Source organism: Rhinopithecus bieti, unplaced genomic scaffold, assembly GCF_001698545.2.
Source record: "Rhinopithecus bieti isolate Rb0 unplaced genomic scaffold, ASM169854v2 scaffold_23894, whole genome shotgun sequence".
NCBI lineage: Eukaryota > Metazoa > Chordata > Mammalia > Primates > Cercopithecidae > Rhinopithecus > Rhinopithecus bieti.
The window spans coordinates 269,399-286,929 of NW_016810967.1; the positions used below are offsets into that span (position 1 = coordinate 269,399).

Here is a 17,531-nt window from a genome sequence, read left to right on the forward strand (position 1 = left end):
GTCTGGGGTATGTCTTTATCAGGAGCATGAAAACGGACTCATACAGTGCACAAGTATCTACCAAGCTGTAGAAGATTTATAAGAGAGTAATTAATTCACCTTATTTGGACCACTTCATATCCTCAATCTTAATTTAGAAACCATCACGTATGCCTTTTGCCAAGTCAATTTTTCTGTTATACAGTTATGGGACATGGTAAGCCTGCAGCATATATAAGAAAGTAATTATATAACTAACATTTTACGTATATTATCTAGAAAGCAACTTTGCATTTGTTCTGAGAGAAGAAAACTACGGCTTTTTCTTTTTTTAATGTGGCAAATATCAAATCAGCAAATACCATAATTGTTAGTTGAAGAAACTTAAATATCTAAATATCTTTTATGATATAATTTGGATATTTTTCATGTTAATGAATATTTTCTATTGAGTGATAAGAAAAAAAAGAAAAAAATGACACAGAGGCTAGGAACAAAGTAATATTATTTAAAAAATCAAGTTCTGTGGTTTCTTTATGATCATCCAGTTTATTTTAAGTTACTAGACTGGACCTAACCTAAACTAATTAATGGGCACAAACATTAGGATTGCTGTTACTTGAAGCTGTGTGTGGAAGAAACTATAAATCCCTTTTCCTAATGTCTGGTTTCTTAGAAGCCATTGTCGTATCAGTAAAAAGCACCAAGAAGTATTTAATTATGTAGCTACTTCTGGATATTGGAACTGATACAAAGTTTGACTGCGGCTAGTACTCTGTAATGAAAGTATTAGCATCTTTCTGCAGTGACATAAAAGCAGCCATGGTTTTAACAACCCTTAGATCTTCTCCACTTAGGCATTGCCTATTCCTTCAATTAGGGAACAAGTTATTCTGCCTGTGCTGGTAGATTCTTCATGCTAAACAAGTATCTGGTACTTTAGGGAAGGGAAGTCAGGAAAAATATTAATTTAAAAGCACAAACTCTCACTCTGACATGTATTTCTGATACTGACTATGCCATTAACCCTTATACTGTCTGGATGTTTATGTACTTCATATATGAAGCCCCAGGGTGATAATATTAGGAGGTGGGTCTTTTGGGAGGTGATTAAGTTATGAGGGCAGAGCCCTCATGAATGGGATTAGGACCCTTATAACCCTTATAAAAGTTGCCTAAGAGACCTCTCTCACCCCTTTGGCCATGTGAGGCTAGAGTAAGAAGATGACTGTCTAAGAGGAAGTTTAGCCTCACCAGACACTGAATCTGATAGCACCTTAATCTTGGACTTCCCAGCACGCTTCCAGAACTGTCAGAAATAAAGTTCTGTTGTTTATAAGCTTTATAAGCTGCCAATGTTATGGTATTTTGTTATACCAGATGAAACGGACAAAATAATTCTCACCAGAGAACTTTAAACCATATCTTAAACAAAACCCTAGTATAACTCTCCCTAAATGTAAAGATAAAAGGATTTTAACATATGAGATCCTATTTGTCACATAACCCTAATATGAGTTGTAGAATATACAGTCAAAATATGTTGGAGAAATTGAAAGATCATAGTTTAAATTCTATGAATATATATAAAATCTTCATTATAATGAATATTAACAATTTAATGGCATTGTTGAAACCTAGAAGACTTATGTGTATACGCACACATACACACAGTTTCACTAAATTAATTTAAAACTAGTGCTCATTACTGAAAATATCAAAACCATGAATGAATGAATGCATGTTGAAGGCATTTTCATAAGAAATTATAACAATATTATTTAATCTTCTAGGATATTGGAAATAAATATCATAGATCCTCGAGCTTAATTTATTTTGTGAAGTATATTAACTCCATAAAGTGAAGAGTATCATTACCTCTATTAATAGAAAATAAAATAAAACAGAAATATCAATTTAGTTGCATGAGGTTGACTATGTAATGGGAATCACAGAACCTTATGCAATTTAAGAACTAGAAAACCACTTGGAGAGCAATGAATGCCTATCAATTAATTCAAGGTGAATTCCTAGAGAAACAGTTGATGCCATTACAAAAACGCCAATGAGGGCCGGGCGCGGTGGCTCACGCCTGTAATCCCAGAACTTTGGGAGGCGGAGGCGGGTGGATCACGAGGTCAGGAGATCCAGACCATCCTGGCTAACACGGTGAAACCCGTATCTACTAAAAATACAAAAAATTAGCCGGGTTTGGTGGCAGGCACCTGCAGTCCCAGCTACTCGGGAGACTGAGGCAGGAGAATGGCGTGAACCCGGGAGGCGGGACTTTCAGTGAGAAGAGATCGCACCACTGCACTCCAGCCTGGGCAACAGAGTGAGACCCTGTCTCAAAAATAAATAAATAAATAAATAAATAAATAAATAAATAAATAAATAAATGCCAATGAGTGCATCACTGTGGTTCATACTTGTTTAGTCTGGTCACATCAGTGGTTTTCAAATTTAGGTGTCCATCAGAATCACTTGGAGGGCTAATTAACACTGGACCCCTACCCCAAAGTGTCTGACTGAGTAGGTTCAGGACATCACTGGAGAATTCGGCCGTATTAATTGTTTTCCAGGTGATAGTAATACTGCTGGCCAAAGGATAGCACTTTTCTTTTTTCTTTTTTTTCTTATTTTTTATTTTTATAGATACAGGAGATACATATGCAGGTTTGTTGTACGGATATATTGCCTAGTGGTGGGGTTTGGGTTTCTAGTGTATCTATCACTAAAATAGAAAATATTGTATCCAATAGGTAATTTTATAAACTCTGACCCTCCTACCACCTTCCTCCCTTTTGATAAACCCAGTGTCTATTATTTTCTTCTGTAAGTCCATATATACTCATTGTTTAGCTTTCACTTATAAGTGAGAACATTAAGTTTTTGCTTTTCTGTTTCTGAGTTATTTCACTTACGATAATAACATGCAACTCCATCAATTTTGCTGCAAAAGACATTATTTTTATATGACTATGCAGTATTCCAGGGTGTATACATACCACATTTTAAATCTAATCTTTCACTTCTAGACACATAGGTTGATTCCATGACTTTACTATTGTGAATAGTGCTGCAACAAGCATACAAGTGCAGATGTCTTTTTGGTATAACAATTTCTTTTCCTTTGAGTAAATGCCCTGAAGTGGGATTCCTGGGTCAAATAATAGTTTTATTTCCAGTTCTTTGTGAAATCTGAATACTGTTTTCCATAGATGTTGTACTAATTTATGGTCTCAAAAAGAGTATACGATCATTACCTTTTCTTCACATCTGTTGTTTTTGACTTTTTAATAATAGCCATTCTGACTAGACTGAGATCGTATCTCACTGTGATTTTAATTTGCATTGCATTTCTTTAGTAATTAGTAATGTTGATTATTTTTTCATATGTTTGTGGACCACTTGTATGTCTTTTTTAGAGAACTGTCTGTTCATGTTATTTGCCCAGCTTTGAATGTAGTAATTTTCTTGTGTATGTGGTGTTGTTGAGTTGGTAAGTTCTTGTAGATTCTGACATTGGTCCTTTGTCAGATGCATAGTTTGCAAATATCTTCTCCCATTCTGTAGCTTGTCATTTACTCTGTTGGTTATTTCTTTTGCTGTGCAGATGTTTTTTTTTAGTTTAAGTAAATCTCATTTGTTTATCTTTTTGTTTCAGTTACATTTGCTTTTGAAGCCTTAGTCACAAGTTATTTGCCTAGGCCAATGTCCAGAAGAGTTTGTACTAGGTTCTCTCCTAGAACATTGATAGTATCAGGGCTTACATTTAAGTCTTTAATCAATTTTGAGTTAATTTTTATATATGCTGAGTTATAGGGATCCGGTTTCTTTCTTCGACATATTGTTAGCCAGTTTGTCCAGCACCATTTATTGAAGGGGGTGTTCTTTTCCCATTGTGCATTTTTGTCAGCTTTATCAAAGATCAGTTGGTTGTAGGCATGTGGCTTCACTTCTGATCACTGCATCTATTTTTGTACAAGTACCATGTTATTTTGATTACCATAACCTTGTGGTATAATTTGAAGTTAGGTAATATGAGACCTCTAACTTTGTTCTCTTTGCTTAGGTTTGCTTTGTCTATTCCAGCTCATTTTTGGTTCCATATGAATTTTAGAATTCTTTGTCTAATTCTATGGAAAATGACATTGGTAATTTGATAGGTGTTGCATTTAATCTCTGCATATTGCTTTTGGCAGTGTGGTCACTTTAATGATGTTGATACTTCCAATCCATTAACATGGGATGTTTTTCTGTTTTCTTTCCTTTCTTTTTTTTTCCCCAAGGTCATACACTGTTGCCCAGACTGGAGTGCAGTGGAATGATCATGTCTCACTGCAGTGTCAACCTTCCAGGCTCAAATGCTCCAATCACCTCAGCCTCCTGAGTAGCTAGAACCACAGGTATGTACCACCACACCTGGATAATTTTTAAAATTTTTAATAGAGATGTCTCACTATGTAGAGGATCTCAGTAAGTTGCTCAGGCGTGTCTCAGACTCTTGGGATCAAGTGATCCTCCTGCCTCAACTGTCCAACCTGTTGAGATTACAGGCGTGAGCCCCATGTCTGGCATTTTTTCCATTTGTTTGTATCATCTATGATTTATTGTATTAGTGATTTGTAGTTCTTGTTATAGAGGGCTTTTGCCTCCTTGGTTAACTGTTTTCCTGGGTATTTTATTTTTGTGTGTGTCTATTGTAAATGTGATTAATTTATTGATTTTGTTCTCAGTTTGAACTTTATTGGCGTATAGTAATGCTACTGTTATTTTGTTGTGTCTGTCGTAAATGTGATTGGGTTATTGATTCAGTTTTCAGCTTGAACATTATAGGTGTATAGAAATGCTACTGAGTTTTGTGCATTGCTTTTGTATCCTGAAACTTTACTGAAGTCATTTATAAAGTCTAGGAGTCTTTTGGAGAAGTCTATAGGGTTTTCTAGATGTAAGATTATGTCATCAGGGAACAAAGATAATTTGACTTTCTCTTCTTTCATAATTTGGTAGCTTTTATTTATTTCTCTTCCTTTTTTCCTCTAGCTAGGCCTAAGGACTACATTTTTAGGACCACTGGTCAAAATTATTCTCTTCAAATTTACAGGAGAGTAACAAGCACACATAGTACTTGTTTAATATGCTAATCCCATAGCATTTCCCCTGTACAGTCTCTTTTATTAAGTTTGGGTTATCCCACCAGTTTATGTTTTTTTCCAAACACTACATGTGATTCATATGATGAAATAAGATTTTAGAAACATGTCTAAATACCTGGATGGAGAAGAGGAGAATAATGAAATAATTCACCCTATTTATTACAACTTCATATACCTGAAGCCACTGAAGCACAGATGGTAACACTTTTACAGTGCTGTCATCTTTACCAATTGGACCATCCTCATGTATCTCATAGGCTTGCATTTCTGTCATAGTAGGGCTGTGGATTATTATTTGAAATGTGTGGATAAAAATTACTTAGGAATTCAGTCCTTGAACACTGAGCAATCAAAACAACGGCTGTAACTATTACTCATCTTTGAAGACAGAAGGTTCATGTTTTGGAAAAGGATGATTAACTTTGATGTTTTTAATTAGAACTGTCTTTAGTCTATAAATTGGGATTTTTATCAAGAGGACACATGTATTTCTTGTGCGATTTTATTATAAGATACTCTTTAAGCATTACCTACAATTGTTTAAATTATTTTCAGATTTCACACATCTTTCTATATCAATTCAACACCTTTAAAAATATTCTAATGCCATGCATCTGCATAGTCTAATTCATAAATATCAAGATTCTTATGTATTATTTTGATTATGATGAACAATGATCGTTTTGAAAGTAATTCAAAGTTCAAAAGTAAAACCCTACCTACATATTATGTAACGTGAAAGCATATTTTATTTCTTCTTGATATGTGAGAACTGAATGCCAATTGAGGAAGAAATTACTGCCCCAAAACTCTTACAAAGATGCCATAAGGTAGAGGATTTAAAATTGATATTAGAAGACTTATGGATCACGAACTGAAAGGAATAATGTACAGTGTCACTAAATATTTCCTCTATCAAAAAGCTTAAAATATATATTATTTATATTTCTTCTTAGAGAAACCGCTGAACTTCATGATTCTAACAGCTACTGTGTAATTCTTGTAATTTTTGTCATTCCTAAACTTCATAATCTGCAGTGCCTAAGGCAATATCAAAGTGGACAAATGGCAAATCTAATTGGATATGACTCTAATACAATGTTGCACAAGGTAAACTGAGTGTATTTTCTGTGTAAATGTAATATTTCCACAGCTCCTACAAGAATAAGTAGGCCCCAATATGATATAATACAATTTTTCTATGAAACAAGTGTTAGTTTCTGAAGGAACTTTTTCATAATTCTTAGGAATGTCATTAGAGTCAGCAAACAATTTCAAATATGGGTGAATATCCATTTCAAGTAAAATAGCAGAATTGCAAAACTAGAGAAAAAAATCTGAAAAGCCCATAAATTTAACAATATAACCTAGAGCAGTTTAAATACAAGATATTTTATATATATGTGAATGTTTCAGACATAGTAGAGGCTTATTTACTGATATTTTAAAACCAATAGAAACATGGCAAAACTGTGTACATGTCAAATTAATTCATCTCAGAATGTGACCTCTAATAAATTAGAACAAAATAATGAATAAAAATAAAAAGTTAAATATTTGGATGAATAATATTACTAAACACCTAAAACATAACCTTGATATACTAAATCTTGTTATTTTGATAGATTTTCACTAAAACACAACAGTTTTTTTGCCTAAACAGTATATAATGAATGTCATTCATATCTTTAAGAATGTTTCATTATGACCATTTTGTAGACATGTTAAGAACGTTTCTCTGGACAGAGTATACAAGACTAGTAGAGTCTCAGATTAAGTGAGAAAATAACTTAAAAGAGTAATTGAATTAAAATTTGTCTTCAGCCATAATGAAGTTTTAGCACTGAAAACTGGACAAAATATATTAACATATATTAAATTTTACTCACGCAGAATAGAAGTGCAATGTCTCAGAATAGAGAAACTCACAAAGTGATGGCCATGATTACTCTGTTTTCTGCTTATGGACAAACTGCAACACAGAGAGGTGGAATCTGAACACAGAATGGTGGTTAGACTAAGCTCAGGAGGCAAAAAATCAAAATTACAGGATAGCTATAGATTTGGGATATTTTTCCTTCACATAAGCAATAATTAGGAAATTTTATACATCATCTATTAATATCCTACACAAATAATATTTTTGGAAATTTACAGTGGAAAATGCTGGTATGTAATCATCTTTCTAGATGGATTGTAATTTCACAGGATGCCCCATTGTTAAGCAGTGGGGCTTCTCTATTGTCCTCTCAGGAGCAATTTCCTCCTCTGTGTCTGGAAGTCTGTGTCTGCTTTAAATGCCACTGCGTCTTTGGTTATCATAACTGGTAGTCCTCTCCCAAACTTAGATTAATCAAGTTCAAATTATCTCTATTTTTGGATCTCTAAGAATGGGCTACTTGTATTATTATCATAAATTTTCTCCTATTTATTGATTCTTCTTCTACTTCTTATTTTTGAACTGATCTGAAACTGGAAATTTGTGAACTTCTGAACATTTTTAATTGCACAATCAGCCACTGTTTACCATGGCTATCCTCCTAAACCTGCCTTAATTCCAGGGTATATGTCTAATGGCACACCCTATTATTTGTGTAACGTCACAAAAATAGCATATCTAAGTAAAGAATCCCAAGATTTCACAACTCTTTCGCTTAGCCACTTTATTTATTTATTTATTTTTACTAATACTATATGCTTCATGAATATTTTCCATATAAACTAATCATGGACACCAGATTTAACACAGGCCCTTCTGTTTTCATTTTCTATTACTTCCCTATTTTACCTTTATTCCTCTCATTTTCATTTCTTCTATTTAAGTTTGAGATGATCATTTTTCAAATAGATTTTACTTATGTGTAACATGCTCCTGTTCATTGGACTATGGGAGAAGAGAGCTGTAGCATGTTTCTGCTCACTGAGCTATGGAAGTGAAGAACTGTGACATCTCTTGGGGGCTCAGACCTCAGGACTCCCCAAGCAAAAGTTGAAACATTCCTTGGGGCTTTGCAATTGGTGGCATCTCCAAGTTTTCAGGCACCACCAGATTCTGCTTGTCTAGACACCAGTACCCAATGCAGAAGCTGCTTGTAGCATGCCTGGTCCAGCTGTGGGCTGAGTACAGAGCCACTGCAGGTGCAAGATCTGAGCAAGTGCAAGCTCAGTTCAGCCTGCTGGGCTGAGCAGGCAGAGCAAATGCAGCCACAGAGATTTCCAGCTGATGAAGCACCACCAAAGGAATCCTGTAACAATAACATAAAGGTGGACAGGAGGAGAAATGGAAATATGAATTTGTTTACTATATGTAAATATACCATATGATCCAGATATTTCACCTCTAGATATTTATCCAAGTTAAAAACATGTTATACAAAAATTTGTACATGAACATGTATGTTCATATCATCTTTATTTGTAGTAGGATAAAATAATACCTAGAAACAACCCAAATGTCCAACAAAATATGAATGAATATAGCAATACAATGGAATACTACTCAACAATAAAAAATAATTAACTAGGGATTTATAACATGCCATAGACGAATCTCAATGTTTCAAAATAGTTAAGGGAGTGAAATAATTGAGACACAATCATACTCTCTAATTGCAGTCATATAAAATTCTGGAAAATGCAAACCAATATATAGTGAAGAAAAGCTGATAGTGGTTGGAAAAAGGGAGGAGTAAAGACTGAAAGGAGGAATTAAATAGGCAAGATAAAATTTCCACGGGCAATGGATATATTTGGCAACGTATAATAGTTTCATGGATATATGCCAAAAGGCATAAAATCCAGCACTTTAAATAAGTGGAGTTCATAAAAACATAGTGGTTTTCTTTAAAAGAAAATGGAGCCTTATTTACCCACAATTGTCACTTGTACCAAATCAACATATTTAAATATTATTTTAAAAAATAATCTCAGTCTCTGATAAGTTTACAAATTCTTAATCACAAACATCTGTGTACAGGTATTTAGGTGGATAATGCAGCTGATATGATATATTTATTAAGCCCTGTGAGCAGTGTTAACAACAATTATACTCTTCATTTTAATAGAATGTTTATGTTTGATGTTTAAATAATTTCATTATCAAGATGAATAATAGGATTGACTTTGACAACTTTCTTAATTACTGATTTTGACAGGTAGCCAACACTAATTAGAATTTCATTTTTTAAAAAAAATGAATTCACTGTTTGTAATCAGCCAAACATCCCTCAATTAAATCAGAGTTCTAATATTGCCCAAGTTGTCATTTTAATTACAGCATAACATATGTAGAAAAGAAGTTTTTTTTTTAATTTTAAAATGTGACTTTTAAATGAACTAATTTATAGGTGAATTTTGGTAGTCTATTGCAATTTCTGCTATATGTGATAGAGATATAAAATCATTTTAGCGTTTAAATTTCTAAAATTAAGCTTTTCTGTGTTTGAAATAAAAAAGTTTTTCTTCCTATGGGAGTAGGACATTACAATATGCACACCAAAAACCAAAAGTTTTGTTGTGATCCTCTACGTCTGATCCGTGGGTCACAAGTTGACAATGTTTGTAGCTTTCACCCCTCCTCCTGCCAACTTGTAGACCCTAGGATTCCTAGTTCATTTCAAACGGTTGAGTCTGGGCTTCATTTTTGAAGGAACTACTCATTTCAATCTGTTCTCTTCATCCATGCCAACAGTTAGTTGACATTTCTCTTTTTCATGATGAAACTGAGAATCAGAGTAGCTCCTGTTGGGGGCCTCCAACAATTGTAAATAACCCTTTCTTTCCAGCAGTCCGTTGTGTGCCATTGGGATTGTATTTCTTATATTCAAAGCTGGGTATTAAGTTGCTTCCCCACCAAAAAATAGTGACTTTCACCTTAGGGTTGGTAGTAAGACTCCTTCTAGTGTTTAAGGAAATACTATGTTGATTCTGGAAGCTATCCAGATTAGGCAACATTGGAATTCTCCTTGTTGTTGTCCATGGTGGCATCTAGACAATTTTTAATGTATCCAGCTGTACCTGTATTAATGCTTTGGCCTTGGTAGAAAATTCAATACAAAAACTACAGTATAATGCAACCTGACTTTCTAAGGTAGACACTGTTAGCTTTATGGGGTTTATTCAACTGGGAATATGGAGCACAGTGTTGAAGTCAAAAATTCATTTGACTGTTAGGGGGTTCTGTTAATAGTAGCTTTAGTTAAATTCTGCATAGCACAAATTAAACTGATTTAGCCCTAGCCCCTGTCAGTCATATTAATGAGTCAAAGTGGCAGGCAGATGGTACACTTGTGAGAAAAGTCATCAGTAGTTAAACGATATAGAAATGAGTGTTGGGTATTAATGGGAGACAATTTTCTATGAGTCTTTTTCATTTGTGCATGACTTTATCATACTGTGTTTTTTGGACCATCTTTTTAGTTATATTTGTATAGTAAACAGCACTGGAAGATACAGTGGCTCATTCCAGGGTGGAGGATGCAGGGATTTCCTGAGAAGTTTAATAAAGAAGATTAGGTAGGTTTGCAAGAACCCTGATTTGAAAGATTGGTGGTTTTTCATCCTGTGCCCTGAGTAATAAAGTTCCTTATAAGTGACCTAGGAGTCTCATGTTCTTTGCCAGAATTATGAAACTTTGTCAGGGTAACTATTTATTTTGCAAGCAGGGTAAACATTTCAGACATTTCATATTTCTTAGCAACCTTCCCACAGTCTGTAATCAAAGCATTAATTCCTGAGGCCAGATTGGTGATTCTTTACACAAGGAAACAAAAGTGACTGGAAAGCAGTCATAGCTACTTATGCTTAATTTTACATTTGTTGTGTCACACCATGGAAACACTAACCCCTGGGGATCCAGAGTCTTTTTCGCAAATTCAAAGTTCTTGAAATGTTTGACATTTTCATTTCCTGTGCATACAGCCACTCTAACAAATAGCCGTAAGTCCCCTGGGGGAAGGATGGAGGGAATCATCACAGTGTTTGTTAACCATAACTTTGTAGATCCTTTTCTCTGGGGACCTAGTCATCTTTTGAGTCAATCAATTTAAGATATGAAAACTCAGATCTGAATTGGCATAAAGCTTCTGACTTTAAATTGAGGTGTCTATCAACTGTACAGTCTTTTCCTTTATATAGATTAAGCAAACCCTTCATTAATTTCTTCTCTATCTTGTCTCTATGGAAACCATATTACACTTACCATCCCTGGATATCTCTAAAGGTTAGTCACCTGCCTGTGACTAAGAGCTCGCTATTCATTGCAAAAGTTGCGGACAGCTTGCTTCTGATGGTTAAGTACTACCATTATTGTCTCCTTTATGTCATGCCCTTTGCTATCTGGATGGTCACTTCTGTAATAGTATCTCCTTCCAAGTTGCCTGCAGACAACATTCTCCACTTCTCAGTACCTTCCTCACCTGGGTGTCTCCTACCAACTATGATTTGTCACTTGGAAGGCTCTTGATGTTACATGGTATCCACTAAAACATGTTCAGTTTTGTAAGTTTTTAAAAAAATATTTCTTCAACTTGCCACAATAATTCTATTATTTCTGTTTACTTAGGGTGGATCACTACTTCCTCTAAGCTTCGCAGGGATTTGCTAGCAGCATAATGATGCTATCTTCTGGCATCCTTATCAGGATGTTTATTTTCTTATCACAGGAGATCGGTTCCATGTTTATAAAATTCACCAAATTTTATGTTCTGCCCCTCTTATTCTAGCTCTTACCAGATCCATTCTCTCCCACCTCCTACAAGTGCATGTGACTTAGTCCTACAGATCTTTAATGATATAGTACCATTCCTCCTTCAGGTAGCATAGCAATTTATTTATGAAGTTAGGTTGTGAACAATCCTATTTGTTGATCTTCTGGCCATGAGGGGGAACAGAGACTTATGCTGGGGGAGGCATGTTGTCTTGAGAGGCAGAGTAGTGGGCTGCTTCTGAAGATCCTGTGAGAGAAACAAGTCTAGGTTTTCAAGATTTTCAAGTGCATCTACCCCAGTTTCTCAAGTTCATGTCTCAGGATCCCAGTCCTTCCAAATCAAAACCCTTACAATGGCATAAGCAGACTTGCTGTGTTTGAAAGTTTAATCTTATCTTTTGCTCCATTGCTCTGAGGGTAGATTGTGATAGAATGTGCAGGTTTTATGCTAACGTGAAATTAAAGAGATACAATTTAAAATAGGGGCAGGAGATAAAAGTCAGGATCTTTCCACACACTAATAGGAACTGTGGGAGATGGAGTTTGAGCTTAGGCTTCTGAAGGAAGTGCCTGGTAATTAGATTCCAAGATGAATAGGGTTATAGCAAATGAATTTGGCTCATCTCCAGATATTGTAGATGTAAAATTTAAGCAGGTGGGAGCAGAGGTTATTTAGATTTTATTAGTAATTTGAGGAAGAGGTAAATACTTCAGTGTCACTAATGGAGGCCAGTCACATTGTCAGATACTGGGCTACTCATTCTAGTAATTTGTTCCAAAATAAAGAGAAACAGTGAGATACAATTAGAGCACCAGCCAGTTTCCAAACATTGGACCAGCGGGAACAAAGCAGGGGCTCTTCTGTTTCTTTGTGGCTCTATTCCTCTTTTCTTCCCTTACTGTCTGCAGATCTTTTTTTTCTCTTTCTTTCTCTTTTTTCTCTTTAAGCTTCTTTGTTTCTGCAGTATGCTTTGATGGATAAAACATTTAGTTCACAAGATATATAGGAATAAAAAAGGATAGCTATATTACATAGAAATTATGAGTGATTAATATTGGTCAGGTGAGGAATTAAAAACCATTATCTCTAATTCCTACAGAACTTCAATTTAGAAAATTGAATTTTTGTTGTTGTTGTTTCCAGATGATATCTCATTGGTTTGGGGAGAAGAATAGATTAGGCAGCAAGTGCCTAGCTGAACACCTGTGGAAAACTGATGTAGGGCAAAAGTAGAACCAAGGCTAATAATCATTCACTTACTAACATGGAAAAATCTGTTCCACATCAAGGAGAATGCTGGCTATGAGTATTTTTGCTGAAACATATTATCAGTAGAAGAAAGTGGATATGGACAATAGAAGAAGATATATGTGAGAGAATGCCAGAGACTCTAAAGGGACAATAATTTAATTTATTGTTTCCTTATTAACATATTTAAGATAATTCAATGGAATTAATTCCTTATTTGATCAAGAGGAGGATGTGAATAACAGTGCTTTAAGATGAAAGAGATGTATGTTTAAACAATATTAGTAATTAAACAAAATGTTCATAGTAAAACCAATAGAGTTAGAAGTATATTTCCTTTATTCTTTTATTGACTTTCCCTCAGGAATAAAGTAAGAACCATAAAGTCAGTAATTGTATGAACATTTCCATTTAATATCATAGGCGCTGTTGAATTCTCAGCAACTGGATTACCTTTCTGAAACTTAGAGAATAATATGGATATAAAGATGATTGTTTTTTCTTATTGAATATACACAAACTAACAATGTATTACTAATTTAGATGACTATTCTCATAAAGCAATTTCCTTTAAACTTTTTTTGTAGTCAAAGCATTTCCCAATAATAGGATCTTAGAATCTGATACAAATTTAGAAAGAGATTTTATGACATTTTAGAAAAATTATAAACTTTCAGAAAGAAGTCAGAATCGATTATTTTCTTTGGGAAGATAGTATCTTATTACAGAAGGAAATGAAAATTTTGTAAATTTCACATTATGGAAACATAGAAACTGATTCAAAAAGGATGTGTGTCATGCACTCTTACCAATAATAAGTCTCTGGTGAACGCCTATATATAGAACCTACTCCTGCTGACGGAATTACAAATACACGAACCTCTCTCTAGAGGGAATTAATGTAGAGTTCTAGAGAAGCAATATCTGCTCAGTGTCAAGAGCAGGGTGCCAGTGTGCCTAGATCACAGCCATCCAGAAGGACAGCAGATTATGAGGCCTGAGAAGCATCCTATGGCCAGAACATGTATGGCATTTTGGAACACAGTAAAGATTTCTGATTTTACATGAAGTGTAAAGATTGCAGACATTGTAGAGTCACCGCCAATCTGCATTTTGAAATGATTACGTAGATTGTTGTATTTATAATAGATTGTAGGGAAAAGACACTGTAAAATGTAAAAAGGGAGACCAATATGGTGGCTACTACATAGTCAGAAAAGTGACAATGGTCGCTTGGATTAAGATAGGAACAGTGGAATTGTTGACAAGTGATTAGACCTGGACTATACTCTAAAGGCAGATGACTGTATATTCTGTTGCACTATAAAAAAGAGCAATTAGGATGCTTCCAAGATCTTTATCCTGAGCAACTGTGTGATTGAGATGAACAAATAATGAAATACAGAACTTGGGGATGATGGTTGGGATATCAAGATTTCTGTTTTGGACATGAATGCTTAGTGAAAAGACACATGAGCCTATAGCTTGGGGAAATACTAGAATGAGATAAAAATTTGAATTCAGAAAGATATATGTGACATTGGAAGTAATAGGATTATACCAATGATGGAAGCATTGATTCCAGGCAAATCACAGAATTAGAGTGTAGTACTGATGAGAATAATTTGTAGGACTGAGTTTTAAAGCACTCTACCTTAAAAGGTTGGTCTGGAAGAGGAGAGGATCAAGCAGAAATCACAAGAGGAAGCCACAGGAACCCAACACAAACCCCACAACTCTCTATTGTATAGTAGAGTATAGAAACTATTTTAGAGTGTCATTGTATAGACACTATTGAATAGTGTCTTTACGTTCACATGTTTATTATAATGTTCATTATATATTTATTCAACCGTTCACATTCTTAATATGTACATTAAAATATAAATTCTTTGCTTGTGGGAGGCATGTCTCTTTTAGCTCACCACTTTATAGGGTCTCATTCCTACTTCAGTGTCCAGCATACCTAGGTACTAAAAAATAATTGTCCCCCTTTTCCGCACTGGGTTTGCTGCCAGAATACAGATGTCATGAACACTACCCCTAAAAGCCAAAATGGGAAAGAAAAAGACTCATATCAACATTGTCGTCATTGGACATGTAGATTTGGGCAAGTTTACCACTACTGGCCATCTGATCTACAAATGCGGTGGCATCAACGAAAGAATCATTGAAACATTTGAGAAGGAGGCTGCTGAGATGGGAAAGGGCTCCTTCAAGTATGCCTGGGTCTTGGATAAACCGAAAGGTGAGTGTGAACGTGGTCCATTGATACCTCCTTGTGGAAATTTGAGACCAATAAGTACTACATGACTATGATTGATGCCCCAGGACACAGAGACTTCATCAAAAACATGATTACAGGGACATCTCAGGCTGACTCTGCTGTCCTGATTGTTGCTGCTGGTGTTGCTGAATTTGAAGCTGGCATCTCCAGGAATGGGCAGACCTGAGAGCATGCCCTTCTGGCTTACACACTGGGGGTGAAACAACTAATTGTTGGTGTTAACAAAACTGATTCCACTGAGCCACCCTACAGCTAGAAGAGATATGAGGCAATCAATTCACCACCTACATTAAGAAAATTGGCTACAACCCCGACACAATAGCATTTCTGCCAATTTCTGGTTGGAATGGTGACAACATGTTGGAGCCAACTGCTAACATACCTTGATTTAAGGGATGGAAGGTCACCCGTAAGGATGGCAATGTCAGTGGAACCACGTTGCTTGAGGCTCTGGACTGCATCCTACCACCAAATCGTCCAACTAATAAGCCCGTGTGCCTGCCTCCCCAGGATGTCTACAAAATTGGTGGTATTGGTACTGTTCCTGTTGGCCGAGTGGAAACTGGTATTCTCAAACCTGGTATGGTGGTCAACTTTGTTCCTGTCAACATTACAACTGAAGTAAAATCTGTCAAAATGCACCATGAAGCTTTGAGTGAAGCTCTTCCTGGGGACAACGTGGACTTCAATGTCAACAATGTGTCTGTCAAGGATGTTTGTTGTGGCAGTATTGCTGGTGACAGCAAAAACGACCCAACAATTGAAGCAGCTGACTTCACTGCTCAGGTGATTATCCTGAACCATCCAGGCCAAATCAGCGCTGGTTATGCCCCTGTACTGGATAGCCACATGGTTCACATTGCATGCAAGGTTGCTGAGCTGAAGGAAAAGATTGATCTCCATTCTGGTAAAATGCTGGAAGATGGCCCTAAATTCTTGAAGTCTGGTGATACTGCCATCATTGATATAGTTCCTGGCAAGCACATTTGTGTTGAGAGTTTCTCACACTATCCACCTCTGGGTGGCTTTGCTGTTCATAATATGAGACAGACAGTTGCTCTTGGGTTTCATCAAAGGAGTGGACAAGAAGGCTGCTGGAGATGGCAAAGTCACCTAGTCTGCCCAGAAGGCTCAGAAGGCTAAATGAATATTAGCCCTAATACCAGCCACCCCGGTTTTAATCAGTGGTGGAAGAATGGTCTCAGGGCTGTTTGTTTGAATTGACCATTTAAGTTTAATAGTAGAAGACTGGTTAATGATAACAATTCATTGTAAAATCTTCAGAAGGAAAGGAAAAAGTTTTGTGTACCACTTTGATTCTCTTTTTTGCATGTGGCAGTTTTAAGTTATTAGTTTTTAAAATTGATATTTTTTTCTCTCTCTTCTTTTTTTAAATTATACTTTAAGTTCTGGGATACATATGCAGAAAAGTGCAGGTTTGTTCCATAGGTATACACATACTTATATATTTATTTATTTATTTATTTATTTATTTATTTATTTATTTATTTTGAGATGGAGTCTCGCTCTGTCGCCCAGGCTGGAGTGCAGTGGCGCAATCTCGGCTCACTGCAAGCTCCGCCTCCCGGGTTCACGCCATTCTCCTGCCTCAGCCTCCCGAGTAGCTGGGATTATAGGTGCACACCACGCCGGGCTAATTTTTTGTATTTTTAGTAGAGATGGTGTTTCACCGTGTTATCCAAGATGGTCTCAATCTCCTGACTTTGTGATCTGCCCGGCTTGGCCTCCCACCATGCTAGGATTACAGGTGTGAACCACCACACTCGGCCAGGAATTCACATACTTTTTAATGGAAACAACTTGACCAAAAATCTGTCACAGAATTTTGAGACCCACTAAAATGTTTAATGAGAAAAAAATACATCCAATGATTAAATAAAATAAATACTTACTAGGGTTTTCATAAAATATTTTAATTTTGTAATTTGAATGTTTTAATATTTAACTTTTTTTACAATGAATGTGAATATTTTGTGTTAAAATATTTGTTCACACTTCCATGGGTTTCTTCAGTTCCATGTATTTTTTGCTATTTAAAATTTTATGTACATTTATTTTTTTCCATATATTTTTATTTTGTCTTGATGAATTGTGTTTATTTTATTTTAAAAATTTATATCAATAACTGTT

At 35.5% G+C, this 17,531-nt stretch overlaps 1 pseudogene; it reads left to right on the forward strand.

The window, feature by feature from the left end:
* Positions 1–15,148: 15,148 nt before the first annotated feature.
* Positions 15,149–16,527, forward strand: LOC108542985 (putative elongation factor 1-alpha-like 3; annotated as a pseudogene).
* The last annotated feature ends 1,004 nt before the right edge of the window (positions 16,528–17,531 follow it).